Here is a 20078-nt window from a genome sequence, read left to right as displayed (position 1 = left end):
TTGCCTGGAAAATCCCATGGACAGAGGAGCCTGGTAGGCTGCAGTCCATGGGGTCGTTAAGAGTTGGGCACAACTGAGCGACTTTATTTTCACTTTTCACTTTCATGCATTGGAGAAGGAAATGGCAACCCACTCCAGAATTCTTGCCTGGAGAATCCCAGGGACAGAGGAGCCTAGTGGGCTTCCGTCTATAGGGTCGCACAGAGTCAGGCACGACTGAAGCGACTTAGCAGCAGCAGCAAGTATAGCATATATGTATGTGTCTATTATATATATATATGCTATATACATATATCTCTATGCCTCTGTCTGTCTCCCTATTCACCTGTCTCCCTACCTACCTACATATCCCCAAACTGAATATGAAACAGATAAAGTTTTTATCTCTCAGGGATGAATAGGATACTCTAAGCAGATAATTTTAGGGGAAGGTGGACTATAAACATAGTTTCCTATTATATGCTAAATGAAATGCAAGTCCTGGCTGTGACCTGCAAAACTCTGTATGGTTGCTTTGGTTACGAGACAGTCATCAGATGAACTTTCATTTTCGTCTCATGATCAAACTTTTGATTCCTTTCCCACGTCCCTGGGTTCAGCTGATGACCTTGCCCCTTCTTTCAGTAAGCAGCTGAAGGCAGCAGCGCATGGCCGTAAGCTGTGGCTCTCCAATGTGTGGGCGTCTCCTCGCCTGTTCTCACACATGCAGGCTCCTCTGTCTGGATGCAGATGAGCAGACTGGACTCCAGCCCCTCCCGCCCCCATCAGTTGTGTTTTGGATCCTGTCCCCCATCACCTACACATGGCTGTGCCTCAGGAGCCCTTCTCTGCTGGTGCATCTAGGCTTCCTTCTCCACTGAATCAGAAATCAAACATGCCCTTACTTCTCCCATTTCAAAAAGTATTCTGGATGTTACTGATTTATTCTCTTGTGTTTATAACAAAAGTCTTCTGAGGAGTGGACTGTGCTAGCTGTCAATGATTATTTCCTATCCTTCAAGTCTCCCTTCACACTGCTCCATGCGAGTTGATATTGTGAAGGTAAGCAGCGATTTACAGACTGTTCCATCCAGGAGCCTCTCCTCAGTCCTCAACTCCCTTGATTATCAACAGCATTAGACCCAGTGAATAACTCACTCTTTTTTAAAACATATCAAAACATACTCACTGGTTTTTCTCCTCTGGTTTTCCTCCTTTTCACTAGCTGGCCTCTTTCTTCTCTGCATTATCCTCTGGACTTTTCAAATTACTTAGCATGGTGGTAGGGGTTCACATTTCACTTTTTTTTTTTTTTTACCTATTGCGTAAAGTCCAATGATGTAAAGAACAATATATCATAGGAACCTGGAATGTTAGGTCCATGAATCAAGGTAAATTGGAAGTGGTCAAACAGGAGATGGCAAGAGTAAACATCGACATTTTAGGAATCAGTGAACTAAAATGAACTGGAATGGGTGAATTTAACTCAGATGACCAGTATATCTACTACTATGGGCAAGAATCCCTTAGAAGAAATGACATAGCCCTCATAGTCAACAAGAGTCTGAAATGCAGTACTTGGATGCAATCTCAGAAATGACAGAATGATCTCTGTTCATTTCCAAGGCAAACCATTCAGTAGCACATTAATCCAAGTCTATGCCCCAACCAGTCATGCTGAAGAAGCTGAAGTTGATTGGTTCTATGAAGACCTATAAGACCTTCTAGAAATAACATCCAAAAAAGATGTCCTTTTCATTATAGGGGGCTGGAATGCAAAAGTAGGAAGTCAAGAGATACCTGGAGTAACAGGCAAATTTGGTTTTGGAGTACAAAATGAAACAGGGCAAAAGCTAACAGAGGTTTGCCAAGAGAACACACTGGTCATAGCAAGCACCCTCTTCCAACAACACAAGAGAAGACTCTACACATGGACATCACCAGATGGTCAACACCAAAATCAGATTGATTATATTCTTTGCAGGCCAAAGATGGAGAAGCTCTACACAGTCAGCAAAAACAAGACCAGGAGCTGACCATGGCTCAGATCATGAACTCCTTATTGCCAAATTCAGACTTAAACTGAAGAAAGTAGGGAAAACCACTAGACCATTCATGTATGACCTAAATCAAATCCCTTATGATTATACAGTGGAAGTGACAAACAGATTCAAGGGATTAGATCTGATAGAGTGCCTGAAGAACTATGGACAGGGGCTCATGACATTGTGCAGGAGGCAGTGGTCAAGAAAATCTCCAAGAAAAAGAAATGCAAAAAGTGAAAATGGCTATCTAAGGAGGCCTTACAAAGAGCTGTGAAAAGAAGAGAAGTGAAAAACAAAGGAGAAAAGGGAAGATATACCGGTTTGAATGCAGAATTCCAAAGAATAGCAAAGAGAGATAAGAAAGCCTTCCTAAGTGACCAATGCAAAGAAACAGGAGAACAATAGAATGGGAAAGACTAGAGATCTCTTCATGAAACCTAGAGATACCCAGGGAATATTTCATGCAAAGGTAGGCACAATAAAGGACAGAAATGCTATGGACGATATAAGAAGAGGTGGCAACAATACACAGAAGAACTACACAAAAAGGATCTTCGTGACCCAGATAACCATAATGGTGTGATCACTCACCTAGAACCAGACATCCTGGAATGTGAAGTCAAGTGGGCCTTAGGAAGCATCACTGCAAACAAAGCTAGTGGAGGTGATGGAATCCCAGTTGAGCTATTTCAAATCCTAAAATAATATGCTGTTAAAATGTTGCACTCAATATGCCAGCAGTGGCCACAAGTTGGAAAAGATTAGTTTTCATTCCAATCCCAAAGAAAGGCAGTGCCAAAGAATGTTCAAACAACTGCACAATTGCACACATCTCACATGCTAACAAAGTAATGCTCAAAATTCCCCAAGTCAGGCTTCATCAATATGTGAATCGTGAACTTCCAGATGTTGAAGCTGGATTTAGAAAAGGCAGAGGAACCAGAAGTCAAATTTCCAACATCCATTGCATCATTGAAAAAGCAAGAGAATTCCAGAAAAATGTCTACTTCTGATTTATTGACTACAGCAAAGCCTTTGACTGTGTGGATCACAATGAACTGTGGAAAATTCTTCAAGAGATGGGAATACCAGACCATCTTACTTGCCTCCTGAGAAATCTGTATTCAGGTCAAGAAGCAACGGTTAGAACTGGACATGGAACAACAGACTAGTTCCAAATTGGGAAAGGGGTACGTCAAGGCTGTATATTATCACCCTGCTTATTTAACTTATATGCAGAGTACATCATGAGAAACTCTGGGCTGGATGAAGCACAAGCTGAAATCAAGATTGTTGGAAGAAATATCAATAACCTCAGATATACAGATGGCACCACCCTTATTGCAGAAAGCAAAGAAAAACTAAAGAGCCTCTTGATAAAAGTGAAAGAGGAGAGTGAAAAATTTGGCTTAAAACTCAACAATCAGAAGACTAAGATCATGGCATCCGGTCCCATCCCTTCATGGCAAATAGATGGGGAAACAATGGAAACAGTGACAGACTTGATTTTCTTGGGCTCCAAAATCACTGCAGATGGTGACTGCAGCCATGAAATTAAAAGATGATTGCTCCTTGGAAGAAAAGTTATGACTAAACTTGACAGCATATTAAAAAGCAGAGACATTACTTTGCCAACAAAGGTCCATCTAGTCGAAGCTATAGTTTTTCCAGTAGTCATGTATGGATGTGAAAGTTGTACTATAAAGAAAGCTGAGTGCTGAAGAATTGATGCTTTTGAGCTGTGGTGTTGGAAAAGACTCTTGAGAGTCCCTTGGACTGCAAGATCAAACCAGTCAATCCTCAAGAAAATCAGTCCTGAATATTCATTAGAAGGACTGATGCTGAAGCTGAAACTCCAATACTTTGACCACCTGATGTGAAGAACTGACTCAATGGAAAAAATTCCAATGCTGAGAAAGATTGAAGGCAGGAGGAGAATGGGACAACTGAAGATGAGAAGGTTGGATGGCATCACTGACTTGATGGACATGAGTTTGGGTAAGCTTCAGGAGTTGTTGATGGACAGGGAAGCCTGGTGTTCTGCAGTCCATAGGGTTGCAAAGATTCGGACATGACTGAGCAACTGAACTGACTGCATTAAAACGTGTCAAAAGTATTCACCATTTCTGGTCTTTTAACAAGCATAACTTGATTTGTTTTGATACTGCGGTTGTAGTTTTGTTTCAGTGAAAGTCTCTGCCTATCTCAGCTATTAAGTGCTTAGAGAAGACCTGGTCAGACAGGGAACCAGTGACCCTCTGACTGGATGTACTCACCATGGGCTTAACAGTGAGGGCTCACAGTGTGCACCTCACCTTTTGTCTTAACACATTTCAGCTTAGCATTGTCATGTTGCGGTGAGAAGTGCCCAGCTTACATGCTAAACCAGATGCTAGAGTAACACCTAGGGTGACTCAAGAAACACCCAGTGCTCTTGTAATTCCAAAACCCTGTGCTCATACATCATGCCTGGAAACCTCTGCAGTAGGCATGTGGCGAGACCTCAGTGGTGGGTAATCATCTCCCGGCAACAGCTAGCTGGCACCTCTGAGCAGCTGCAGAAAGACCATGAGCAAAGCTGCCTTCCAGAGAGTCTAAAGTGGAGGACAGTCTGAAAGGAAATATGATTTAATCCTGGGGTCCTAGAGCTTGGGAAAGAGATCAGACTTCTGAATACTGATTTGGGGGCCATCAGGGTGTAAAAATAATCTCTGATGTTTCAGGGAGAGTAGGGAAGCAGGGGACCCTGGGGGCAAGGCGGGAGGTGGGTGCTAGTCCATGGGTGGGAGTTTGAAAGCATTGCCTTGAGGTGGTGGTTGAGCTTACATTAATGACTTTGAATGATTCAGAGCACTGCTGCCCTCTTGGGAATCTTTTAAAAAAAATCAGGTAAAACTCTACCTCACACCAGATGAATTGGACTTTGAATTGATATTCTTTCAGGGACATAGTTCTGAATCTTTCAAAAATCACAGACTCATTGAGGATTTAGTGAAACCTGTGGGTCTTTCCCTGGAAAAATAAAAGTGAGCAGCAGATATAATTCTGAAAAAAAGAAAAAAAAGGCCACCTGGGTATTAGTTATTTTTCACAGTGGCAGATACAGTTGGTGTTTTGTTATATTCCATTGGAGTTTTTTGCTGCTGCTTTCTTAAATTTTCTTGAGACTGTTTTTGTTTTGGTGAAACAGTGTTGACTCAGAGTTAAGGTTGCTAAGTTCTGATTTGCAGTTTCATCACTGCCTTTTGTGATTCTGTCCTTTGTTGTGTTTTCGAGGGAACAGGAGAATGTGTTGAGTTGGAGCAATGTTCTCATAAACTGATAAAGTGAATGAACGTTAATAACATTGTCCAATATAATGGAATCATTCTGCCTTTTGTAGCTCATTTTACTGAGCTAGGAGGGAATATTTTAATATTTTAAGGGTATTTAAAGTATTGCCTCTTAAAACTTCAGACATGTGGGTAAACAACACTATTTGATAGAATGCCTTTAGTAGAATTTTTTAAAAGATTTTAAAGATTTTTTAAAAAATTGGCTTTATTTCTCTTTTTCCAAATAAGAATGAGAGCCCAATATATTTCAGCATGTTTCTGGGTAAGATGTGAAATGACATGAAAAGTATGTTTATAATGAATATATATTTCAGATGGCAACAGACATCTAGAGAAGGGCAGAGGGAAAGATGAGGGCAAGACCAATGTCAAAATTCAAGGCAGTATAGGTAAACTGAGAACTTGACCTGAGCATCTGACCTTGAAGGATGCAGTATTGGAGATGGCTCTTTGGATTTCAGGCAATCATATAAAACACTGTCAGCAGACTCAACTGAGGTAAAAGTTGAACTTCTTAGAGACAGGGAAAAATACTGCTGCCATTAAATCCATTAAAGAATATAAAACATTAGCCAAGTTTAAGGATGGGGTGCTTCTCTTGTGATGCAGACGGTAAAGCACTTGCCGGTAATGCAGGAGACCTGGGTTTGATCCCTGGGTTGAGAAGATCCCCTGGAGAAGGAAATGGCAACCCACTCTAGTACTCTAGCCTGGAAAATTTCATGGATGGAGGAGCATGGTAGGCTACAGTCTATGGGATCAAAAAGAGCCAGACATGACTGAGCAACTTCAAGGATAAAGGCTAGATTTGTTGTTGTTCAGTTGTTCAGTTATATCCACTTTTTGTGACCCCGTGGACTGCAGCATACCAGGCTTCCCTGCCCTTCACTATCTCCTGGAGTTACTCAAATATGTCCATTGAGTCAGTGATGCCATCGAATCATTTCATCCTCTGTCACCCCCTTTTCCTCCTGTCCTCAATCTTCCCCAGCAACAGGGTCTTTTCCAATGAGTCAGTTCTTTGCATCAGGTGGCCAAAGTATTGGAGCTTCAGCATCAATCCTTTCAATGAATATTCAGGACTGATTTCCTTTAGGATGGACTGATTTGATCTCCTTGCAGTCCAAGGGATTCTCAAGAGTCTTATCCAACACCACAGTTCAAAAGCATCACTTCTTCAGTGTTCAGCCTTATCTGTGAACACATCTCTTGTGAGCAACAACTCTCACATCTGCACGTGACTACTGAAAAAAACATACTTTGACTATATGGACCTTTGTTGGCAAACTGATGTCTCTGCTTTTTAATATGCTGTCTAGGTTTCTCATGGCACTTCTTCCAAGGAGCAGGCATTTTAAAAATTTCATGCCTGCAGTCACCATCTGCAGTGATTTTGGAGCCCAAGAAAATAAAGTCTGTCACTATTTCCATTGTTTCCCCATTATTTGCCCTGAAGTGATGGGACTGGGTGCCATGATCTTAGTTTTCTGAATGTTGAGTTTTAAGCCAGCTTTTTCACTTTCCTCTTTCACTCTCATTAAGAGGCTCTTTAGTTCTTCTTTGCTTTCTGCAATAAGGGTGGTGCCATCTGTGTATCTGAGGTTATTTATATTTTTCCCAGCAGTCTTGATTCCAACTTGTGCTTCACCAGTCTGGCACTTTGCATGATGTATGCTGCACATAAATTCAATAAACAGGGTGACAATATACAGCCTTGATATATTCCTTTCTGGATTTGGAACCAGTCTGTTGTTCCATGTCCAGTTCTAACTGTTGCTTCCTGACCTGGATACAGATTTCTCAGGAGGCAGGTAAGGTGGTCTGGTATTCCCATCTCTGTAAGAATTTTCCATAGTTTGTTGTGATCCACACAGTCAAAGGCTTTAGTGTAGTCAATGAAGCAGAAGTAAATGTTTTTCTGGAATTCCCTTGGTTTTTCTATGATCCAGTAGATGCTGGCAATTTGATTTCTTGTTCTTCTGCCTTTTCTAAATCCAGTTTGTACATCTTGAAGTTCTCAGCTCACTACTCTGTTATTAAAAAACAAAACAAAACAAAACAAAACCTGAGGGGAATAAGTAGAAGGCATTGCCATCTCCACCTGGTGGTTATAAAGCTGGATTGCAAGAAAGCAGGCATGGGAGGAAACTTCAGAAGGATTCACTTGATAACTTGGAGGCTATTAATCACGAAGGGTGATTTGTAAAAGGCTCAGTAAGTTAGAGTCACACAGCTTGTAGATGAAAGGGTGACTATCTTTCAAACATTTCAAGCCCTAACACCATGCCGGTTGATCTGGGAGTGTCAACACTTCCATCTACTAGCTGTGTGACTCTAACTTACTGAGCTCCTTATGGGTAAGTTGAGGATAATACTATCTATTCACAGGTTTCCTTTGTGATTAACAGGGTAACATATTCAAAACACTTTCTACAGTTCCTTTCTTGATAAGTATAAGTTTTCAAGGTAAAAACATTTAAAAGCTATTCAATTACTCATAAACGACCATTTTCCCCCCCAACTTGGTTCAACTCTTCAAGACAAATAGAATGATTTATATACCTTATATTTACACATTATAAATGACTAAATAAAACATAACAGCTGCATGAATTAAAATGATTCCTGGTGTTTGAAACCAAAAAAAATAGGCTTTTTCTTTATTTTAAATATCAAATTAACTCATCTCCCATTTACTCATACACACATTTATTCATATACACATTTTAAGATTGTAGTGGCAGACAGCTGTGTTATCATGCTAGCCATATGTGGCACACAAAAGTGGAGATTATAAAAGACATTGAAGGAGAATTGGTTTTGGTGCTAATTCTTAGACAAAACTACATTTTAAGACACGAGCCCAGAGTGCAGTACAGGTGGGCAACTAGCATCTTGCTTCCTTAGGGGGAAATTCAAATATTTTATTAATAACCAACCTAGGTAGGCTTCCCAGGTGGCTCAGTGGTAAAGAACCTGCTTGCCGGTGCAGGAGATTCAAGAGACTTGGGTTCAATCTCTGGGTGGGAAGGATCCGCTGGAGTAGGAAATGGCAACCTATTCCAGTATTCTTGGCTGGGAAACTGCATGGACAGTGGAGCCTGGCTGGGTACAGCCCTCGGAGTTGAAAAGAATTGGACATGACTTAATGCGCATGTTTGTGTATGTGCATGCATGTGCGCGCGCGCACACACACACACACACACACACACACACAGCCTTCTATAAACCCAAATGAAACACTAGATAAACCTGTCCTTAATTATAAATATAGTAAAATGATAAAACACACTAAAAATAAGTTACACATTTTGAATTTCAAACTTTGTATCTACAAAAAGCGATTTTGAGTCATCCTAAATGAATTTTATCCAAGACTGTCTAATAAGAAAGCAAAGAAAAATTATTCATACATTTAAGGACCTTTTTCTATTAATGAACATTTTTTTATTTCACATTAGAGCTATTTGCCAGAGAGAAGGTACTCTGTATTAAGCTTTTAGAGTTTAAACGCTTATATGCATTTTAATTTCTTCACAGAGTGCAGATAACAATGTGACAAATGTTTAAAATGTTTGAAGAAAAATTAACTTAGTGTGTTCTGAAATTAATGATTTTTTTCTGAAATGAACATGGAAATGTACTCAAAATTCCAGGTATACTTCCCTTAAAATAAATCAGGGCATATATGACTGAAGAAGTTCTCTGAACCAAATTTAAAGAACAGAATCTATATTTTCTTAGTAGATACCTTCACCTATATATCTCCTAGATATTGACCATGTTCCAAGCCAATTTTATTCTCTTTGCGCCAAAACCTGGAATCATTCCTGCTTCTTCGACTTACTATCCATCATTCCAGAGAACAATGTATCATCTTCGATTCCTCCATCCTTCCCTCTTACCTACATCTAATAAATCATCAGAACACAGACTTTACCTTCTGAACAGCTTTTAAACTCATCCTTGTCTCCTGCACAATATCTTTCTCCTCCACGCTCACCCTCAGGTTCACTCAGCTAATTTCACAAATGTGGCAAACACTCCCCTTGCCTGTGATTGCTTCCTCGTTCAATCCATAACCCGCAGTTACAACAGTTCACTTTCTAAAATGCAGTGCTGACCTATTCACACCTTGCTTTCGCCTCTCTGTGACCTCTTTGTCCACAGGGTGGGGCCAAGCCCCTCATCAGAGACCCTGTGACCCGGCTCCAGTGCATTCCTTCCTCCCTTCATGCTTTGTGTCCAGGCGACATTGCAGTATGCTGGTATCACCTTGTTCACATTAATAACGCACTTTCTTCCTTCATCTTGGGTGGCTGCTTCTCCTTCATTGGCTGTTGAATTAATATGCATTATTTAAAATCCAGCTTGAATGACAAAAATAAACAAAATTGGCTGTAACAGTTGTCTCTCCTGATTCTTTTTGCCTAAGTGGGCCCATTTTCTCCACCCAAAGAAACTTCTACAGTTTATGCGCACTTCTATTATTTTCTTTAACAAGATATGTTGTAAAATCTTTGCCTGTTTTCCTTAAAAAAATGTAAGCTCCATATAGAAGGAAAGAGCTCCTCCATTCTGGCAGCTTGCAGTGGGTTCTGTATGCTGGTAACGATCGTATGGGTTCTCTTCTGAGCATAATTTGAAAGCCTTCTTTGTGACTTTTAGACTTGGCTTGCCTGGCTCCGCATCATTCAGTGGGATCTACCTTTAGGCCATTTGAAACAATAGGTTTAAGGGGTAAGACAATGCCCTCGATCTTGTAACTCTTGATAAAAACATAAGTATTAAGAAAGTCAGAAATAGCTGTGTATGTTTCAGCCTCTTATTGGAAGTAGGTTGTCAGCATTGAACAAACAGGGGTATAACTGCAGAGGCAGGAATAAGCACACCCCTGTTGGTTCATGCCCTTGTGCTCATAAGAATATTACTTTCATATTGATAAGCATTAGGAATATCATTTCATTAATTTCCCATTGGATTACTAGTCCTAGAATTAATTCATATGTGATTCAAATTGACTTCCAACACATCCAGTGGTCCAACTTGCAGCACTGTTTAATAAGTGGATTTAATCCAGTTGTGAGATTGGAGTCAGGTCATTAGGTAATGTGGTATAATAACTAAGTAGCTAGAGTAGTCAACATTGATGAGGTGTTTTCTGTCTTCAACAAGTAACCTTCTTAGCCCCCTCTTTATAGTCAGAGTAGGGCCTTTTCTCTGTTCACCCATCCATGCATACTCTGTTCAGCATGTTAACATAGACACACATAGCAATTCATACATCACTTCATGTTTGTCTTGTGTGTGTGTCATGTGTGGGCACATGGGCACACATTTATTGCTTTGCTGTTGTTGTTCAGTCACTAAGTCATGTCCAACTCTTTGCAATCTCACGGACTGCAGCATGCCAGGCTTGCCTGACCTTCACTATCTCCTCAAGTTTGCTTCACATTCATGTCCATTGAGTCAGTTATGCTATCCGACCATCTCATCCTCTGCTGCCTCCTGTCTTTCCCAGCATCAGGGTCTTTTCCAATGAGTTGGCTCTTTGCAACTCTTTGGCTCTTTGGCTAAAGTATTGGAGTATGTATTGCTTGCTGCTGCTAAGTCGTTTCAGTCATGTCCAACTCAGTGCGACCCCATAGACGGAAGCCCAACAGGCTCCCCCATCCCTGGGGTTCTCCAGGCAAGAACACTGGAGTGGGTTACCATTTCCTTCTCCAATGCATGAAAGTGAAAAGTGAAAGTGAAGTCAGTCAGTCGTCTCCAACTCTTAGCGACCCTTTGGACTGCAGCCTACCAGGCTCCTCCATCCATGGGATTTTCCAGGCAAGAGCACTGGAGTGGGGTGCCATTGTCTTCTTAGGTTTCCACAAAAACATGACCTTTTTTTAAAATCATAATCTCTACTTTTAGGAAAACATACTTTGCATTTTATGGTAAACATCACAAACAATAAATACTGCATTTTTAAAACTGTTATGGTGCTCCAATGTTTATGTGAAGAGTGTAATTCAACAATTATTCAGAAGTTTATCTCAAGTTCTTTGCTCAGTTCTGCTCTCTCATGAAATTTATCTAGTTTGTCAAGGGTTCTTCTTAAAATTTGATACAAAGTCTAAAATGTCATATTCTACTGAAAGATGAAGGACCAACTCTCCATTTTTAGGTTGTTGATGCAGTTTGCATTTCTAAGAATGCATTCTAAAAATCATTGTATACAATATTATGTTAGTTTCTTGACATTTGCATATATTAGGAAATGATCACCACAGAAAGTCTAGTAACCATTTGTTCATATATAAATTTTGTTCAATCACTCAGGTGTGTCCAACTCTTTATGACCCCATGGACTGGAACACGCCAGGCTTCCCTGTCTTTCACTGTCTCCCAGAGTTTTCTCAAACTCATGTCCATTGAGTCAGTGATGCCATCCAACCATCTCATCTTCTGTCATCCCCTACTCCTCCTGCCTTCAATCTTTCCCAGTATCACAGTCTTTTCCATTGAGTTGGATTTTCCCATCAGATGTCCAAAGTATTGGAGCTTCAGCTTCAGCATTAGTCCTTCAAATGAATATCCAGAGTTGATTTCCTTTAGGATAGACTGGTTTGATCTCCTTGCTGTCCAAGGGACTCTCAAGAGTCTTTGCCAACAACATAGGTCAAAAGCACCAGTTCTTCAGTGGCCAGCCTTCTTTATGGTCTGACTCTCACATATGTACATGACTATTGGAAAAACCATACCCTTGACTATATGGAGCTTTGTCAGCAAAATAATGGCTCTGCTTTTTAAAATGCTGTCTAGGTTGGTCATAGCTTTTCTTCCAAGGGGGAAAGCATCTTTTAATTTCATGCCTTCAGTCACCATCCACAGGAATTTTGGAGCCCAAGAAAATACATTCTGTCTATTTCCATTGTTTCCCCATCTATTTGCCATGAACTGATGGGACCGGATGCCATGATCTTAGTTTCTTGAATGTTGAGTTTTAAGACAGCTTTTTCACTATCCTCTTTCACCCTCATCAAAAGGCTCTTTAATTCCTTTTTTGCTTTCTGCTATTAGAGAGGCATCATCTGTGTAAAGGGCTTCTCTCAAAGCTCAGTTGGTAAAGAATACACCTGCGATGCAGGAGACCCCAGTTCGATTCTGGGTCAGGAAGATCCACTAGAGGAGGGATAGGCTACCCACTCCAGTATTCTTGGGCTTTCCTTGTGGCTCAGCTGGTAAAGAAGCCATCTGCAATGAGGGAGACCTAGGTTCGATTCCTAGGTTGGGAAGATCTCTTTAGTTCCTCTTTGCTTTCTGCCATTAGGGTGGTGTCATCTGCATATCTGAGGTTATTGATATTTCTCCCAGCAATCTTGATTCCAGCTTGTGCTTCATCCAGCCCAGCATTTCTCATGACATAGTCTGCATATAAGTTAAACAAGCAGGATGACAATATACAGCCTTGACATACTGCTTTCCCAATTTGGAACCAGTCTGTTACTCCATGTCTGGTTTTAACTGTTGTTTACTGACCTGCATACAGGTTTCTCAGGAGGCAGGCAAGGTGGTCTGGTATTCCTCTCTCTCTAAGAATTTTCCACAGTTTGTTGTGATCCACATAGTCAAAGGCTTTAGTGTAGTCAGTGAAGCAGATGTAGATATTTTTCTGGAATTCTCTTGCTTTTCTATGATCTAGTGGATGTTGGCAATTTGATTTCTGATTCCTCTGCTTTTTCTAAATCCAGCTTGTACATCTGGAAAATCTCAGTTAACATACTGCTGAAGCCTAGCTTGGAGGATTTTGAGCATTACCTTGCTATCATGTGAAATGAGTGTAATTGTGTGGTAGTTTGAACATTATGTGACATTGCCCTTCTTTGGGATTGGAGTGAAAACTGATCTTTTCCAGTCCTGTGGCCACTGCTGAGTTTTCCAAATTGCTGGTATATTGAGTGCAGCACTTGAACAGCACCATCTTTTAGGATTTGAATTAGCTTTATTACAATATTAAAAACCATATTTCTCATGTTGTACATTTCATCTCCCTGACTTATTTATTTAATAATGGAGGGTGTGCCTCTTAGTCCCCTTCACCTATCCCTTTTAACTACTCTCCTTTTCTCAGGCAATTACTCTTTTTTTTCTGTATCTGAGTATGTTTTCATTTTGTTTTGTATTTTTTAGATTTCACATATAATTGAGATCATATGGGATTCATCTGACTTATTTCACTTAGCATAATACATTCTAGAATGTAAATAGCAAGATTTCCTTTGTCTCATTGCTGGGTAATATTCTATTGTGCATATATATCTATATATATTATTTCTTTATTTGTTCATGTATAGGTACATGCTTAGGTTGCTTTCATGCTTTCATATCTTGGCTATTGTAAGTAATGCTGCAATGAACGTTGGTCAGCATGTAACTTTCAAATTAGGGATTTATTTTTCCCTGGGTGTATGGCATCTAGTCCCATCACTTCATGGTAAATAGGGGAAAAATGGAAACAGTAACAAGACTATTTTCTTGAGCTCCAAAATCACCATGGTCAGGGACTGCAGTCATGAAATTAAAAGACACTTGTTCCTTGGAATAAAAGCTATGACAAACCTAGAGAGCATATTAAAAAGCAGAGACATCACTTTGCTGACAAAGGTTTGTATAGTCAAAGCTATGGTTTTTCCAGTAGTCATGTATGGATGTGAGAGTTGGACCATAAAGAATGCTGAGTGCTGAAGAATTGATGTTTTTGAACTGTGGTGTTGGAGGAGACTCTTGAGAGCCCCTTGGACTACATGGAGATCAAAGCAGTCAATCCTAAAGGAAATCAACCCAAAATGTTCATTGGAAGAACTGATGCTGAAGCTCCAGTACTTTGGCCACCTGATGTGACTGACTCCCTGGAAAAGACCATGATGCTGGGAAAGATTGAAGGCAGGAAAAGGGGATGACAGAAGATCAGATGGTTGGATGGCATCACTGATATGAGTTTGAGCAAACTCTGGGAGATGGTGGAGGACAGGGAAGCCTGGCGTGCTGCAGTCCATGGAGTCACAAATAGTTAGAGTTGACTTACCGACTAAACAATATACCCAGAAGTGAAATTGGTGATCATAGGGTAGTTCTACTTTTAGCTTTCTGAATAACCTCCATGCTGTTTTCCATAGTGGCTGTGCTAATTTACATTTCCACCCACAGTGTATAAGGGTTCCCTTCTTATCCTTGCCAAAACTTGGCATTGTTCTCATTTTGGTGATAGACATTCTGATAGGTGTGATAGCTCATTGTGTTTTTGATTTCCCTGATAGTGATGCTGAGTATCTTTTCATGTGTCTACTGACTATTTGAATGTCTTCTTTGAAAAATGTCTATTCAAGTACTCCACTCATTTCTTCATAAGGTTGTTTGTATGATGATGAGCTATATGTGTTCAGGGTGTACTTTGAATATTAACCCCTTATCAAATACATAGTTTGCAAATATCTTCTCCTATTCTGTAGGCTGCCTTTTTATTTTGTTGATAGTTTCTTTCACTATGCAAAATGTCTTTAGTTTGTTGTATTATTTGTTGAATTTTGCTTTTGTTTCTCTTGTTTGAGGAGACAGATCTGAAAGAATATTGTTAAGATTGATATCAGAGAGCATGCCGCCTATGTTTTCTTCTAAATATTTTATATTTCTAGGTCTTACATTTAAGTATTTGATCCATTTTGAATTTATTTTTTATATAGTGTGAATAAATAGTCTAGTTAGATAATTTTGCATGTAACTGTCTAGTTTTCTCAATGCCATTTATTGTAGAGGTCTTTTCCCTATTGTATACTCTTGCCTTTTTGACATAGACTAATTCATCATATAAGCATGGATCTATTTTTTAACACTCTGTTCTATTCCATTGACCTCACTTCATGTCTGTTTTTGTACCAGTACCATACTGTTTTGATTAGTATAATTTGAAATAAAGGAACATAACATGCTATTGTTTTACTCTTTTTTTTCCTCAAGATTGTTTTGGCTACTCAGGATCTTTTGCATTTACACACAATTTTTAGAATTATTTGCTCTCATTCTATGAAAGAAGCCTTTGCAATTTTGACAGAGATTACAGTGAATTGTAAATCACCCTGGTGAGTGTGGTCATTTTAACAGTATTGATTCTTTTATTTCATTAACACAGTTTACTTTTCCTTTTGTTTGTATTATCAGTTTCTTTTGACTTCTCTAAGAGTACAAGTCTTTCACTTTTTTAATTACACCTATTACTAAATATTTAATTCTTTTTGATGCAATTGTAAATGGGATTTCATTTTCTTAATTTCTTTTTCTAATAGCTTGTTATTAGAGTATATAAATACAATATATTTCTACATACTAAATTTTTATCCTGCAAGTTTACTGAACTTGTTTATTAGCTCTGATAATTTTTCTTTGCATCTTTGGAATGTTCGACTCGATGTGGACATGAGTTTGAGCAAGCTCCAAAAGTTGGTGATGGACAGGGAAGCCTGGCGTGCTGCAGTCCATGGGGTCGCAAAGAATCAGACATGACTGAGCAACTGAACTGAAAGTTTCAAATGTCCGGTGTATAGTATCATGTCATCTGCAGATGTTGACTGTTTATATATTCCTTTCCAGTGTGAATTCCTTTTTCTTGTCTGAAAGCTATGGTGGAGACTCCCAAAACTATACTGAATAGATGTGGTGAACCTGTGCATTCTTATATTGTTCCTGATCTCAGAGGAAATACTATCACCATTTTCACCATTGAGCATGACATTTACTGCGTATGATCCTTTTAATGCATTGTTGAATTTCGTTTGCTAATATTTTGTTGATAATTTTTGCCTCTATGTTCCTCAGTGATCTAACTGTGGTTTTTCACCTGTCTTTGTCTGGTTTTGGTTCCAGGTTGATGCTGGCCTTGTAGAGTGAGTTCAGCAGTGTTCCTTCCTCTTAAGTAGTTTGAAATCCTTTGAAAAGGACAACTATTAGCTTTTCTTTAAGTGTTTTGAAGGATTCACCTGAGAAGCCCTCAAGTCCTGGACTTTGTTTGCTGGGAGCTTTATTATTATTGATTCAATTTCATTAATGATGATTGGTCTGTTCATATTTTCTATTTCTTTTTGAATCAGTCTGGGGTGATGGCACTTTTGTATGAAGTTATCCCTTTCTTCCAGGTTGCCCATTTTATTGGTGTATAATTGTTCATAGTGATTTCTAATGACTGTTTGTATTTCTGTGGTATTGACTGTAATTCTTTCATTTGTGATTCTATTGATTTGGGCTCTATTTTTCCCTTCATGAGTCTGGCCAAATTATGTTTTCTAAATTTGCTTCTCTTTTCAAAGAACCAGCTCTTAGTTTTCATTGACATTTTGTATTTTTTTTGGTCATTATTTCATTTATGTCTGTTGTGATCTTTATTTATTTCCTTCTACTAATGTTGAGTTTTGTTTATTCTTTTCTTTTAGTTTCCTAAGGTGATTATTTGAGATTTTTTGTTTCTTGAGGTAAATTTTTATCACTATGGACTTCCCTCTTAGAACTGCTTTTTCTGTGTCTGGTAGATTTGTGGATTGCTGTGTTTTTGTTGTCATATGTCTTCAGGTGTGTTTTTTATTTTTGATGTCTTCAGTAAACCATGGGTCGCTTATCAGTATATTGTTTAGCCTCCATGTGTTTGCCTATTTTGCTGTTTTTTCTTGTAGCTGATTTCTAGTTTCATTATCAGTGTGATCTAAAAATATGGTTGATATCTCAGTCTTCTTGAATATATTGTGAGTTTTTTTGTGACCTAGAATGTGATCTATCATTATAAATGTTCCATGTACACTTAAAGAGAAAATGTATTCTTCTATTTTTGGATGAAATATTCTTTATACATATATATTATTCTATCTGTTTGATTTTTGTGTCTGGATGATCTGTCCATTGATGTAAGCAGAGTGTTAAAATCCCCTACTATTATTGTGTTACTGTCAATTTCTTTACTTATGTTTGCTAATAATTGTTTAATGTAATTAAGCACTTCTCTGGATACTTATATATTTGTGATTATTATACCTTTTTTTGATTAATTCTAATATGTTAATGTCCTACTTTGTCTCTTTTTAAAGTCTTTGTTTTAATGTCTATTTTGTCTGATATAAATATTGCTACACCATTTTTATGGACTATTTCTTCCATTCTCTCCCTTCAGTTATTATATTCCTCAGATAATTTTGTCTTTTTAAAATTTTCTAACTCTCTTGAATTTCTCAGTATGTTCATCCATTCTACTCCTGAGTTCAAAGAACATCTTTATGATCAATGCCTTGAACTTTTTATTGGGTGCATTGTTCATGTCTCTTTCACTTATTTACTTTTCTGAAGTTTTGTCTTAGACTCTGGAACATATTTCTCCATCTCCTCATTTTGCCTGTTTTCTGCTCTTATGTTTTCTATGTATTAGGTAAGTTGGTTACATTTCCTGATCATGAAAAAGTGTCCTTATGGAGGAGATACTGTAGGTGGCCAAGTAGCACATCTACTGGCCACCAGAGCTGTGTGCTCTAGCAGTGCCTTCTCTGTGGCCTGTGTGGGTCCTTCTGCTGAGGCAGAGCTGACTATGTGGGCAGCCTTGTAGGCATGGCTGGTCCCTATGTGGTTTACTATGAGGCTGTAACTTGTATGATGGTTAAATGCCCACTGGAGGCTAAGGGAGATTTCCTGAGAGGTTGGATGCATGGTCTGGGGCAGTGTGAGGCTTGTGCTGGCTTGTTGGTGGACAGATTACTCTCCAGCATTAGTAGTTCCAGAGGAACTAAACAGACATGTTTAGAACAACAGCAAATGACATTTGCTAATGCCAGTGTTATCATGACAGAATCAGTTCAGTTCAGTCACTCAGTTGTGTCCGACTCTGCAACCCCATGGACCACAGCATGCCAGACCTCCCTATCCATAACCAACTCTCAGAGTTTACCCAAACTCATGTCCATTGAGTCAGTGATGCCATCCAACCACCTCATCATTTGTCGTCCCCTTCTCATCTGCCTTCAATCTTTCCCAGCATCAGGGTCTTTTCAAATGAGTCAGTTCTTTGTATTAGATGGCCAACGTATTGGAGTTTCAGCTTCAACATCTCTTCTTCCAATGAACACTCAGGGCTTATCTCCTTTAGGATGGACTGGTTGGAACTCCTAGCTGTCCAAGGGACTCTCAAGAGTCTTCTCCAACACCACAGTTTAAAAGCATCAATTCTTTGGTGCTCAGCTTTCTTTATAGTCCAACTCTCACACCTATACATAGTCATGTATGGAAAAACCATAGCCTTGACCCGACGGACTTTGTTGGTAAAGTAATGTCTCTGCTTTCTAATATGCAGTCTAGGTTGGTCATAACTTTCCTTCCAAGGAGTAAGCGTCTTTTAATTTCATGGCTGCAATCACCATCTGCAATTTTTTTTTTTTTTTTTTTTTTAGATTGTGTCTCCCCCCCCCCCCCCGGGCTTTTATTTATTTATTTATTTATTTATTTATTTTCCATTTATTTTTATTAGTTGGAGATTAATCCATTTATTTTTATTAGTTGGAGGCTAATTACTTTACAATATTGTAGTGGTTTTTGCCATACATTGACATGAATCAGCCATGGATATACATGTATTCCCCATCCCGATCCCCCCTCCCACCTCCCTCTCCACCTGATCCCTCTGGGTCTTCCCAGTGCACCAGGCCCGAGCACTTGTCTCATGCATCCAACCTGGGTTGGTGATCTGTTTCACCCTTAATAATATATATGTTTCGATGCTGTTCTCTTGAAACATCCCACCCTCGCCTTCTCCCACAGAGTCCAAAAGTCTGTTCTGTACATCTGTGTCTCTTTTTCTGTTTTGCATATAGGGTTATCGTTACCATCTTTCTAAATTCCATATATATGTGTTAGTATACTGTAATGGTCTTTATCTTTCTGGCTTACTTCACTCTGTATAATGGGTTCCAGTTTCATCCATCTCATTAGAACTGATTCAAATGGATTCTTTTTGATGGCTGAATAATATTCCATTGTGTATATGTACCACAGCTTCCTTATCCATTCATCTGCTGATGGACATCTAGGTTGCTTCCATGTCCTGGCTATTATAAACAGTGCTGCGATGAACATTGGGGTACATGTGTCTCTTTCAGATCTGGTTTCCTCAGTGTGTACGCCCAGAAGTGGGATTGCTGGGTCATATGGCAATTCTATTTCCAGCTTTTTAAGGAATCTCCACACTGTTTTCCATAGTGGCTGTACTAGTTTGCATTCCCACCAACAGTGTAAGAGGGTTCCCTTTTCTCCACACCCTCTCCAGCATTTACTGCTTGTAGACTTTTGGACAGCAGCCATCCTGACTGGTGTGTAATGGTACCTCATTGTGGTTTTGATTTGCATTTCTCTGATAATGAGTGATGTTGAGCATCTTTTCATGTGTTCGTTAGCCATCTGTATGTCTTCTTTGGAGAAATGTCTGTTTAGTTCTTTGGCCCATTTTTTGATTGGGTCATTTATTTTTCTAGAATTGAGCTGCAGGAGTTGCTTGTCTATTTCTGAGATTAATCCTTTGTCTGTTGCTTCGTTTGCTATTATTTTCTCCCAATCTGCAGTGATTTTGGAGCCCCCCAAAATAAAGTCTCTCACTGTTTCCCCATCTATTTGCCATGAAATGATGGGACCAGATGCCATGATCTTAGTTTTATGA

This window comes from Odocoileus virginianus, chromosome 18 (genome assembly GCF_023699985.2).
Source record: "Odocoileus virginianus isolate 20LAN1187 ecotype Illinois chromosome 18, Ovbor_1.2, whole genome shotgun sequence".
NCBI classification, from domain to species: Eukaryota; Metazoa; Chordata; class Mammalia; order Artiodactyla; family Cervidae; genus Odocoileus; species Odocoileus virginianus.
The sequence above is the reverse complement of the archived record's forward strand: the minus strand, read 5'-3'. Positions refer to the sequence as shown.